General features: G+C 42.3%; 1 pseudogene across 1 annotated transcript; it reads left to right on the top strand.

Annotated features, from left to right (window-relative positions):
* Window positions 1-9,365: 9,365 nt before the first annotated feature.
* On the top strand, window positions 9,366-10,733 carry LOC308437482 (acyl-coenzyme A diphosphatase NUDT19-like; annotated as a pseudogene). Its single transcript has 2 exons — window positions 9,366-9,371; window positions 10,004-10,733. The product of its transcript is annotated as an acyl-coenzyme A diphosphatase NUDT19-like (transcript).
* The last annotated feature ends 1,501 nt before the right edge of the window (window positions 10,734-12,234 follow it).

The following is a 12,234-nucleotide window of genomic DNA, read 5'->3' on the forward strand; positions in this document are numbered from 1 at the left end:
ATCTTCTTCTGGCTTTATAACCAGATTACTTAAAGTTAGCTGGAAGAGTTCCTTCTTTGTGCTGTCCCTGCTGTTGCAACATAAGGCCCAATGATTTTTTCCAAATGATCATTATCAAAAATGGAATTGACTGATCTGAACTTTAAGAGAAGATGTCAGCAGTTACAGCAGAGGCAGCAACAATAGCAACAATAGTACTAGTCACAACAGCAGTTGTTTTGCTGGTCTGAGGTCCTGACATGCAGGACTCAGGAGCTGCAACACTAGCCTACAATAAATACTGCTACCACTAGCTGCTAAAACCTGAGAAATATAGGAGCTGGTGAGTGCTGTCGATCAAGATTTAAGGCAATAAACCTCTAATCTAAAGACTGTCTTTAAAATTTAGACTCATTTGGAGTTACAAGTCTCTAAGTTTGCCAGGCCAATCACAAATCTTTGGCAATCTAAGTACAGAATTGAAATACTAGACAATCTATTTACAACTGTTTTGGTAAATATTAAAATTGGAAGAACCTCAGACAGTGGAGAGATCATTCATGCTCATGGATTGGAAGGATCAACATTGTAAAAATGGCCATCCTCCCTAAGGCAATTTACAGATTCAATAAAATTCCCATCAAAATTCAAACTCAAGTCTTCATAGAGTTAGAAAGACCAACTTTCAAATTCATTAAAAATAATAAAAAAACCTAGGATAGAAAAAACTATTCTCAACAATAAAAAAACTTCTGGGGGAATCACCATCTCTCACCTCAAGCTGTATTACAGGATCAATGGTGATAAAAACTGTATGGTGTTGGTAACAGAGACAGGCAGGTAGATCAATGGAATAGAATAGAAGACCCAGAAATGAACCTACTCATCTATGGCTCCCTGATCTTTGACAAAGGTGCTACAAACATTCAATAGAAAAAGGGCAGCCCTTTCAACAAATGGTGTTGTTTCAACTGGCTGTCAGCATGTAGAAGAATGCAAATCGATCTTTTCTTATCTCCTTGTACAAAGCTCAAGTCTAAGTGGATCAAAGACCTCCACATAAAACCAGGTACACTGAAACTATTAGAAGAGAAAGTGGGAAAGAGCTTAGCGCACAGAGGCACAGGAGAAAATTTCCTGAACAGAACACCAATGGCTTATACTCTAAGATCAAGAATCAACAAATGAGACCTCATTAAATTACAAAGCTTCTGTAAGGCAAAAGACACTGTCAAAAGGACAAAATGGCAACCAAGAGATTGGAAATAGATCTTTACCAATCCTACATCTGATAGAGGGCTAGTATCCAATATATACAAAGAACTCAAGAAGTTAGAATCAAATAATCCTATTTAAAAATGGGGTACAGAGCTTAACAAAGAATTCTCAACTGAGGAATATCGAATGGCTGAGAAGCACCTAAAGAAATGCTCAGCATCCCTAGTCATCAGGGAAATGAAAATCAAAACAACCCTAATATTCTACCTCATACCAGTCAGAATGGCTAACATCAAAACTCAGGTGACAGAAGATACTGTTGAGGATGTGAATAAAGAGGAACACTCTTCCACTGTTGGTGGGATTGTAAACTGGAACAACCACTCTGGAAATCAGTTTGGTGGTTCCTTAGAAAATTGGACACAGTACTACCTGAGGATCCAGCTATTCTACTCCTGGGCATATACCCAAAAGAATCTCCAGCATCTAATAAGGACACATGTTTAGTCATGTTCATAGCAGCCTTATTTATAACAGCCAGAAGCTGGAAAGAACCCAGATATCCATCAACAGAGGAATGGATACAAAATTGTGGTGCATTTACACAACGGAGTACTACTCAGCTATTATAAACAATGACTTTATGAGATTCCTAGACAAATGGATGCAACTAGAGACTATTATCCTGAGTGAGGTAACTTAGTCACAAAATAACACTCATGGTATGTATTCACTGATAAGCAGATACTAGCCCAAAAAAGCTCAAATACCCAAGAAACAATTCACAGAGCTTATGAAGCTCAAAAAGAAGGCTTAATGGGGATGTTTCAGTTCTTCTTAGAATGGAGAACAAAACTCTCATGGGAGAAAATACAAGATCAAATAGAGGAGCAGGTATTGGAGAAAAGTTTAGAGACTGCCTCACCTTGGGATCCACCCCATATGCAGCCATGAAACCCAAGCACTATTGCTGATAACAACAAGTACCTATTGGAAGGAACCTGATATGAATGCCTCCTCAGGGAGTCTACCAGAGTCATACAGATATAGCTGAGCATGCTTGCAGCTTACCATCAGACTTAACATGCAGATCCCAATGAAGGTGCTAAAGAAAGGGGTTGCAACTTCATGGGTAGAACAACATTATCAACCAACTAAACCCTCCACAACACCCATGGACTAAAACACCAACCTTTTGTGCATACATTAAGAGACACATGGCTCCAGTTGCCTATGTATCAGAAGATAGCAGTATTTGGCATCAATGAGATAAGAGGCCTTTGGTTCAGTGAGGGCACATTTTCCCAGTGTAGGAGAATGCCAAGGAACTGAGGTGGAGAAGGTGATCAGGAGACCAGGAGTGAGTGCACCTTTGTGGAGACAAGTGGAGGGGTCGGGGGATGGGAGAAGAGGATAACATTTCAAATGTAAATATAAAGAGTATCCAAAAAAAAAAAAAAAAAAAAAAAAAAGAGCAGCTTTAGTCCATGGTGATCTGATAGGATACAGGGGAGTATTTCAATCTTCTTTCATCTGCTGAGGCCTGTTTTTTTCAGGGGTGGGGGACAGATGTTATGTCCTCCTCATCTGTTATCCTGGGAGTGTTAGAGAACCTGGGTGTTAGGCTTCCCCTGGGTGAGGTGGGATTTGGTGGGGAACCATCTCCCATGGTCTGCTCAGGGCACCAGTTCAGACCGGAAGGGGGTTTTATAATTTTTATTGTGTTCCATGAGCATTAAGAACTATGTGCCTTTGTGTTGGAACATGGAACAGGTTAGTGGAAGCAGTGGATGCTCTGATGACATTTCCAAGCAGGTCTTCTAGTGGAGAAGAAAGAGACACCATCCACAAAACCTTTGGCCCAAAATGTGTCCTGCCTACAAGATGTACAGGGACAAAGATGGAGCAGAGAGTGAAGACATGGTCAACCAATGAGTGGCCCAACTTGAGACCCATTCCATGGGTAAGAACCAGTATTTGACACTATTAATGATACTCTGTTATAGGTACAAGCACAAGTCTAGCATCACCGTCTCCAGAAAGGGTCCATTCAGCAGTCGATGGAAACAGATGCAGATACCCACAGCCAAACATTAGACAGAGCCCTGGGAGTCTTGTGGAAGAGCTGGGGGAAGAACTGAGGGATCTGATGGGAACAGGAATCTGTAGGACCTCTACAGAAGACCAACAGAGTCAAGTAACCTTGACCCTTAGAGGCTCTCAGAATCTGAACCACCAACCAAAAAGCAAGCATGTGCTGGACCTAGGTCTCCCCACACATATTGAGCAGATGTGCAGCTTGGTCTTCAGATGGGTCCCCCAACAGCTGTAGCAGGCAGGGACTGTCCATGGCTCTGTTGCCTGCTTGTGGATCCAATTCCTCTAACTGGGCTGCCTTGTCTAGCTTCAGTGGGAGAGGATGCACTTAGTTTTGCAATGACTAGATGTGCCAGGGTGGGTTGATGCCCACAAGGAGCCTCTCTCTCCTCAGAGGAGAAGGGAAGAAGTATGGGGGAGGGGTTTTGTGTGAGTGTGTGTGTGTGTGTGTGTGTGTGTGTGTGAGAGAGAGAGAGAGAGAGAGAGAGAGAGAGAGAGAGAGAGAGAGAGAGAGAAAGGGACTGGGAGAGAAGGGAGGGGGCTGCAATTGGGATGTAAAACAAATGATTAATTTAAAATTAAAATAAAATGAAATGGGTTTATTTTTTTAGGTAATTTAATGATAACGGAAATACACAGTAACAGCATATAGAGCAAAGAGGCAGGCCCGTGAATGCCAGGAGTCAGAGTGTAACCTATGTCCTAAAGGAAGAGCATCATGGAAAGAAACTTCAGAGTAGTTAAATTGACTTGCATTGGTATATAAGCTTGGGTAGTGAGCCCAGAATGTATATATGAGTAATCCTACTTCTGTTTCCAAAACAGACTCCCTGACTTGATTTCAGGTATTAAAAGGAAAGAAGTTGATGTTTGCAAATATATTTAACATGTTTGTCTTGCAGACAGGAAACACTGGGACATCTTTCCACCACCTTATGTGTGGTCTGGGATCTTTGATCTTTATATATATATAAATATTGAGAAAAAGCTCCAAAGTGTCCTGCAGTCATAAATACAGTAGATGCCTACTGTAATGGAATGCTAGAAAACTGATTTGACTCTACAAGGGATCAATTATTGCCTCCTGATAAAGCCCTCATACGTTTTAATAGCCTCTTGTCCCTTGATAACCTAAGAGGGGACCATTAGTCATTTTTCTTGTAGCCCTGAAATGGGATTCTACCATTTACATCCCTCCTTCAGGACTCTGGGTAGATTGGGTGTATGTCCCAGAACTGTCACATTAGCCAGACCAAGTGGAGGTGACATCATTCCTCTGCCTCTGCATCTGGATGGCTTTTCCTCAGCTTGAAGTGGACTTCTTAGTGGTGCTTATGATACTGATAAATGCCTTTCTTACAATGATTCCATTGGTTAAGAAAGTGAATGTGACACTGCTTGGAGGAGGATCTGGGGGCGAGACAGGGCTCTGCCACATCTCCGTAAAACTTAAGTTACCCAGAAGGTTGGATCATGAGGACCCACACTGGGTTTTATAATCTCTAGATGAGCCGACTTCCCTACAGCCTGGGCTGTTTGGGGGGGGGGGCGCATACAGCTAGACCTATTTAACTGACATTTTTCATGTTGGGGGAGTAATGTGTTCATGACTGTGAGAGTTTAACAGTAGCCATGAGGGTTGGAGCTCTGAGCAGTGTTTGTTTGCTATGCTCAAGGTCATCTCTGACTGGGTTGACTCTCACTTCAGAAAGATCAGAATTAGGCCTGCAACTCAGCCACAGTACTCCTTTAATGGAAGAACAGTGACCTGGGGACAGGGAGGCCTGTTTGTAGCACAAATAGCTATTATTATAGTTTTAGATAAGCCAGGCCAACAGAAAGCCATGTGATTGAAAAGACAGACGATCAGACCTAGGTGGGAGTCAAGCCTGAGGATATGCCCTTTCTTCTAGAGCCGACTGCCTAGCTCTGTTTGTTATCTGACCCTGTAATTAGGACGGCATTCAGAAAATAGAAGGGAAGTTGGTATTCTTTTCAGAATCCCCCAGTCTTTGCACTGCTGCATGAAACTTTTGGCTTCAGCTTTTCCCTGTTCATTAACCATGCCAAAATTTTTAATCTAACACCACTGTTAAGGAGTGGCAGGCTTCCAGGGAAATATATCAGCCAGGCTTATTAATTTCATGCCAAGTGCTGGAGGCGTGAATGTAGAGAACGCTGTTTGACTTTGGATAATAGGAATCAGGAAGCTTAAAGGCAGGGGATAGAGATCAGGAGCCCCACGTCTCAGGAGGAGGAGCAGGTGCAAGCTTCAAGCAAGGCCTTCAGGCCCAAAGGGGCAGCCCGTGCTTAAAACAATCTGCAGTGCTGCCTTTTTTTCCTTTTTCTCTTTCTTTCTTTTTCTTGTTCTTTTTTTTTTTTTTTAATTTGGCGTGTGTCTCTCACAGCTTAACAGACCGCTGCTCCACAAAGAGGGGTAAACAGAGAAAGGGAAATTAAAAAGGGAAGTCCCAGGGTAGACCAAAACAAATTAGGGCAAACAAATTACACAGAGTCAACAAATAAACAAGGGAACATCTGTGAATATATTTCTTGGGTTTTCTGATTCCGAACGGACCCTGAAAAACGGTGGAGGGACGGTGAACGGTGTGTAAAGTCCTCTTGGAGGGAAGAGTCAAGCCAATCGCTAAAGAGCCAGAAGGACCTAGAAGGTGGCTTTTCTGTGGGGGTGCTTGGAAGAAGCCAGAGAAGATCTGCAGGTGGGCTGCCCGGCCTGTGTTGTAGCCTCGGGAGCTGACTTTGTTTTCCCCACTACATCCTTGGCTTGCCTTGCAAGACTGTCCGTGCTCCGTGTTCCACCAACCATAGAGAAGCCGCGGAACTGTGAAGAGGTATCCGTCTGCTCATATGTGCAAAACAAAATAAAATTAAGCAACATTCCAACACGGCACATGTGTTCACCTTATCCATCTCCCACATCTGTTGCACAGGGCACACTCACTTTCAGCCAACTAGATGCGTGCCAGTGTTGACTGGCTGTTGGGGAACAGTTGAGCTACTCCTTCTGGCCGTTTGGTTGATACTAACACAATTCCCTTCTACCCTGAGGCTGGTGAGACAGTTTCAAGGTTTTGAAGGAAGTTCAGCATATTGCAGACTATAAATCAAACACAGAGCTGAATTTAGAGACACATGAAAAGAGCAGGAGTTTTTCTGTTTGCTTTATTGTTGTTGTCGTTGTTGGTTTTGATTTTTCTTTTCTTTACATCTCCGTGAATTCTCTCCAACCATGGAATATAGGAAATGAAAATCTGGGGGTGAAGAAATGAATAATACTTGGCCTATTCATTACACAGTCCCACTAATTGTTTCTAAATTTTCTCCTGGATTCCTTTGGACCTTTGCAAAGGATGCAGCTGTTTAGAGTCTACATAATCTTTCTTGCTGCATCAGCTGCCCTGGTACCCAACCTTCCTTGAACACTCCTCGTTCAGCAGGTGACCAGTATAAATGCTCAGGAATGTGAGATTGATCCTGCGGTGTGCAACATGCAAGAATGAGAGAGGCCCTCCACTCCTGACATTATTTTTGCTTTACTGGTTCGTTCTAAGTGGGACACAACAAAAGAGCAGTGCAAATCAGAGAATAGTTGTGATCAATCTGCAAGCGTGAGAATAGTGTGACATGTCAGATCACACCAATATTCATCAAACATCATTGAACCAATAGTAGGGATACCCAGATGCTTTTCTAGCTGAGGGGACCACAGGACCTTTGCTGAAAATCTTGATTTCTGTGTACTTGCTGTTTTGTGACGTGAGAGCAGCCATGTTTTTTCTTAGTTTTACAGTAGCAAGTCCAATCAGTATCATGAGGACATCCCCAACTTAGGACAGAAATTGCCCACAGAATGCTAGTGCCCAACTTATTATTAATGCTCAAGTCACAGGGCTATAAAAGGCTGGGGAAGTTAACTTGTTCTCTGTTCGTGTGGCTTGTTATTTGGGATCCCAGAGAGGCACATTGACAGATTATTCCAAATTCCTTCCTGTCAGCGTATTAAGATGAGGTACCCAATTACTATCAAAGTTCCACTAAAAACTCATTGTAGGATACAAGAAATCAATAGCATGAAATACTGGTTGGGTGTCTATTGGGTGCTTGGTGCTTCATTTGTAACTCTCTGCTATGATTTAGAGTTAGCATCCAGAGGCTCTTACTTGTTTATTTAGTAACTTTTCTCCCTGTTCAGTAGAAGAAGAAGAAGAAGAAGAAGAAGAAGAAGAAGAAGAAGAAGAAGAAGAAGAAGAAGAAGAAGAAGAAGAAGAAGAAGAAGAAGAAGAAGAAGAAGAAGAAGAAGAAGGAGAATCCATTTCAGATTACTCCATAAGTGAAACATACATTTCTGGAATGAATTGGTAAGAAATACAGGTTTAATAACACTTATGGGGAGAAGACTTTGTAAACTCCCTAGAATACTACTTCAAAGGCTACTGCTACACGAGACCTGAAAGGACCAGGAGACCCTTGTTTACAGTGCTGTTGTTTTATATACTTGGATAGATACCCAGTTCTGACATACGCTACAGTACTTGCTGTCTTACAAGTCTGGCAAAAATTTTGATTAAAAATTTTTGTTTGTAAAAAGTTTTTCTTTAAAAATTATTGGTTAAAAACAACAACTAAGTTTTTAAAAGCTTTGAGTGGTCTAGTTCTTAGTTCGCTTCCTCTGCTTGATGAAGTTCTGAGATCATTGCTTTGGACAGAGTGCCTATTTTCGATATCCCTGAGGGACACTAGAATTTATGGGCATTATGGATCTTTGTGCAGTTATTAGAAGTATATTTTTTGAGATTCCAAACAACTGTTGATTTTGGTGATCAGCATGTAACGTTCATTTTCATTCCATTTCTCTGGGTAATTGTGTGTCCACAAACTCCTTTTATTCCTTACTCTGAATTAAAATTTATGAATTAGAGTTGTGAGAACAAGTGATGGTCTTTTGTCGGTTGGGGAAAGTTGTTTGAAGTCTTTGGGAAAATGGTACGCTGAAAACTCAAGGTAGTTGTTAGTTTAATTAACCAATTAATTTAATGAATCCAATTAGTTCTTAACTTAGTGCTGCTTATAGCCTATTTAAAAGTAATTACTACTCCTGCTTTTGATTAAGATTCACTGTGTAGTAGCAGAATATCCCTCTTGTTAAGGATAACCATAAAGTACTTGTCTGTAGACTACTGGGAAATATTAATGTGTCTAGGACTGGAAAAGTTAAGATTTCTGAGAAGGAAAGCACATTAAAGAACAGCCAGTCCCCCACTCCCAGGCACTGGTTTCTACGCTCACTTTCTTTTGGAGTATTTTCCAATTGTGGGGCAGGAAACAGGCTCTGAACCCGGAGAATCAAATTTCAGAGTTTAGGGAATCAAAAAGAAACTAGAACTTGGAAGACAAATGAGGACCAGAAGAGAGGGCAGTGTACTGTCTTAGAGCTTCTATTGCTGTGAAGAGATACCATAACCATGACAACTCTTATAAAGAAAAACATTTAGTTAAGGCTGGCTTACAGTTTAGAGGTTCAGTCCATCATCTTCATGGTGAGCCCATGATGGCATATAGGCAGGCATGGTCATGGAGAAGTAGTTGAGAGTTCTACATCTTGGTCTGTAGGCAACAAGAAAGAGTATGTGTGCCACAGTGTGCATAGCTTCAGCATATGAAATCACCAAGCCTGTTTCCACAGTGACATACTTACCATCTTACAAGGTCACACTCCAACAAAGCTATATCCCTCCTCCTAGTGCCATTCCCTGTGGCCAAGCATTTAACCACATAAATCTATGTGAGCCATTCCTAATCAAAGCACCACATTCCACTCCCTGACTCCCATAGACTTGTAGCCATAATATAATGCAAAACAAAACAAAACAAAACAAAAAAAACCAAAAAAAAAAAAACCTGCTTTAAATACAACTTCAAAATTCCCCATAGTCTGTCTTAGACGCAACAATGTTCAAAAGTTTAGCGTTTAAAGTCTCTTCTGAGATTCATGCAATCTCTTAATTGTAATTGTTAGGAGAAGGATGAAGAGAGTGGGGGGCATATGGCCCATGGAGGTGAGGGGAGGCCTGGGAGCAGGGGAGATACCTCTGGGGGCCCATGTTGGGAATCCCTTCCCCCTGAGGGACCAGCTACACCTTGGTAAAGTACAGAATTATTCAGGTCATGGGAGAGCTAAGAGGGTGGTAGAGGCAGAGAGAGAGAGAGAAAGAGAGAGAGAGAGAGAGAGAGAGAGAGAGAGAGAGAGAGAGAGAGAGAGAGAGAGAGAGGAATAGAGAAGCAGAGGACTGGCCTCAGCAGCTTTCCTTAGTCACAGAGGGAGATTCCATAACCCCTTTCTTCTTTCTTCTATCTTTGATGCTAAAGCCCAAAATGTGTGGCTAAAGCTGCCAAGTTCTCCTGCTTGCCTGGACTGTAACATGCCCCCCCCCCCCAGTCAAATACATTTTCACCAGCTTTCTATTTTTGATGGTTCCTTCACTGGGCAAGCTTGGCTAGATAAGATCTTACTTACCCTGAGGTCATCACTTTATTCACTCCAGTTGTTATTTTGCTTGTCCCACTGAACACAGGACTTAGCCCCATTTCACTTTTTGGTACCCCATTTGTCCTCAATCTGTATATTTCGTACGTTTATTTGCTCAGCGTGCTCCTTGTCCTTATATATCTTCATAAGACTGAATGATAGGCCATCCTCAAGGCCTTCGAGGAGGTGGGGTGTTGCTGTTGAACACGCGGGACTCGGAGCTGGCTTCTCAGGAGCCCAGTGTCCCGCTGTCGCTTCCGGCCAGCTTGGCGCTCGCGACCTACGCTGATTCCTCCAGTTGTGTGCACACCTGGACTGCACACCGTACATTTGGGCACTGCTTAACGGGGCGGCTGGCTCACACCGCATGAACGAAGCAGCTGCCGCTGTGACACCACTTTTCTCCTGTGCTGCCTGCGCCAGACCCCGCGTGTAGTGCCCGACTTGGCCAAGACGGTGGGCTACAAGTGGTTGTCCTCATCAGAGGCACCTGAATGTTTCGTATCAAAAGAAATCCGGCTGGCAACCCCCACAATTCTATGAAGTGAGAAGACTTGAAAAGTTTGCCTCTCTCTCTGCTTTGTATAGATTTTGTTCGGACCACCCACTAGAAGTAGCTGAAAAATGGCTGCCAATAATACTCTTAACTTCTGAGGGCTCCATCCATCTTCTCCCAAGAGATGAGCTGTACATGAGGGACTCAGACGTCTTAGAAAAGAATATGACTATTGACAAAAGCACTGAAGACATTGTGAAGAAAGGCAAAGTAGTTGACGGAATTGTGATCCACGGCCCCCATCTCTACGAAATCTACATGACCCTTTCGTCAAAGAATAAGCATGTGTACCCTAAGGACTACACAGTGACTGAGAGCCGTCCTGCCCGCTTGTAAGCTGCACTACTTATGTGCTGTTAGGAAAGAAACCAACAGAACTTGTCTAAGATCTAAGGAATGTGCCCATAAAGGTCACAATAAGGTGTTTTCCGTGCCACATGCATTTTGGGAGCCTCTGCCATTTGTCAAACTGCACAGCAAGCCAAGTATAGAATATAAGAAGTGTTATTGTTACCAAGATTAAAAAAAAAGACTGAATGATAACAACCAAACAACAGAGTCAATACGTGGTTGTTTTAAGATTTCCACTGCCAATGGAATTAATCCAAAACTTTTTAATTAATCCAAAAATTTAGCCTCAGGCAAACTTTTTGGGCAGGGGCAAAACCCAGCCATATTTATTAAATTATCACAAGAACAGTCTCGAGGCCACATATAACATTATTCTCTGAAACCTCTGAAGTTGGGAGCTCATAGTTCAAATTATCCTCAGCACCACTATCTTCTATATTCCTACTAGGATGTCCCATTAAGCCCAGTGAAAGCATTTCAATAAACTTCTAATCTAAAGTCCAAAGTCCACATTCCTCCAAACAAAAGCACGGTCAGGTCTGTCATAGGAGCACCCACTCCTGGTACCAACTTCTGTCTTAGGGTGTCTGTTGTTATGAAGAGACACCATGACCATGCCAACTCTTAACCACAGCTTGCCTATAGTATCAGAAGTTTAGCCTATTATTGTCATGACAGGAAGCATGGCAACAGGCAAGTAGTATGGTTATGGAGAAGGAGTTGAGAGTTCTACATCTTGATATGCAGGCTACAGAAAAGAGATTATGTGCCACACTGGGTGTAGTTTGAGGATATAGAATGTTAAAGCATGTCCTCACAAGTGACATACTTCTTTCAACAAAGCCATATCTATTCCAACAAGGCCACAAGCCTAATAGTGCCACTCCCTATGGCCAAGCGTTCAAATACACATTCCTATTCAAACCACCACTGACACTAGGTTCAGGGTTGAGCTTGTATTTCTCCCTCAGGCATTTGTCATATTCTGAGAGTTACACATATGGAGTGAGATGCTGATAAACTTAGCAGAAAGTAGCTGCAAAAAGCCATAAAGCTATAAGCAGAGAGGGCATCACCAAAGTTGAGAAACTTGTCTAGAGTTAAGACAAGATCTATTAAAGAGCTAAACACTCAGTTCTATTAAAGAGCTAAATATTTGATTGAGATTCTTGAAAGCAAACCCCAAGAAATGGTAAATAGATTGACCTTGCCTAGATCAAATAAACTTAAAACTCTTAATATGTCTTGGGGGGCGGGAGAAAAAGAAAACTAGAACCTCCCTATGCAGTTACATACTTTGATCAGAGGCTTTCCTCGGGTCCTGATGTATGGAGAAGGAATGTGGTTTCTTATCTAAATCCAAAGCCAGTAATGGCCTGAGCTGGACCCCCGGGGGATCTGTAATTTCATTCAGAGAAACCAAGCCTTGTCTTCTGAGAGGCTGTGGTTATTAGTCCCAAGCCTTCTGTGCATGTGGTCTGTGGGA

The sequence above is a fragment of the Micromys minutus genome (assembly GCF_963924665.1).
Source record: "Micromys minutus genome assembly, chromosome: 26".
Taxonomy (NCBI): Eukaryota; Metazoa; Chordata; class Mammalia; order Rodentia; family Muridae; genus Micromys; species Micromys minutus.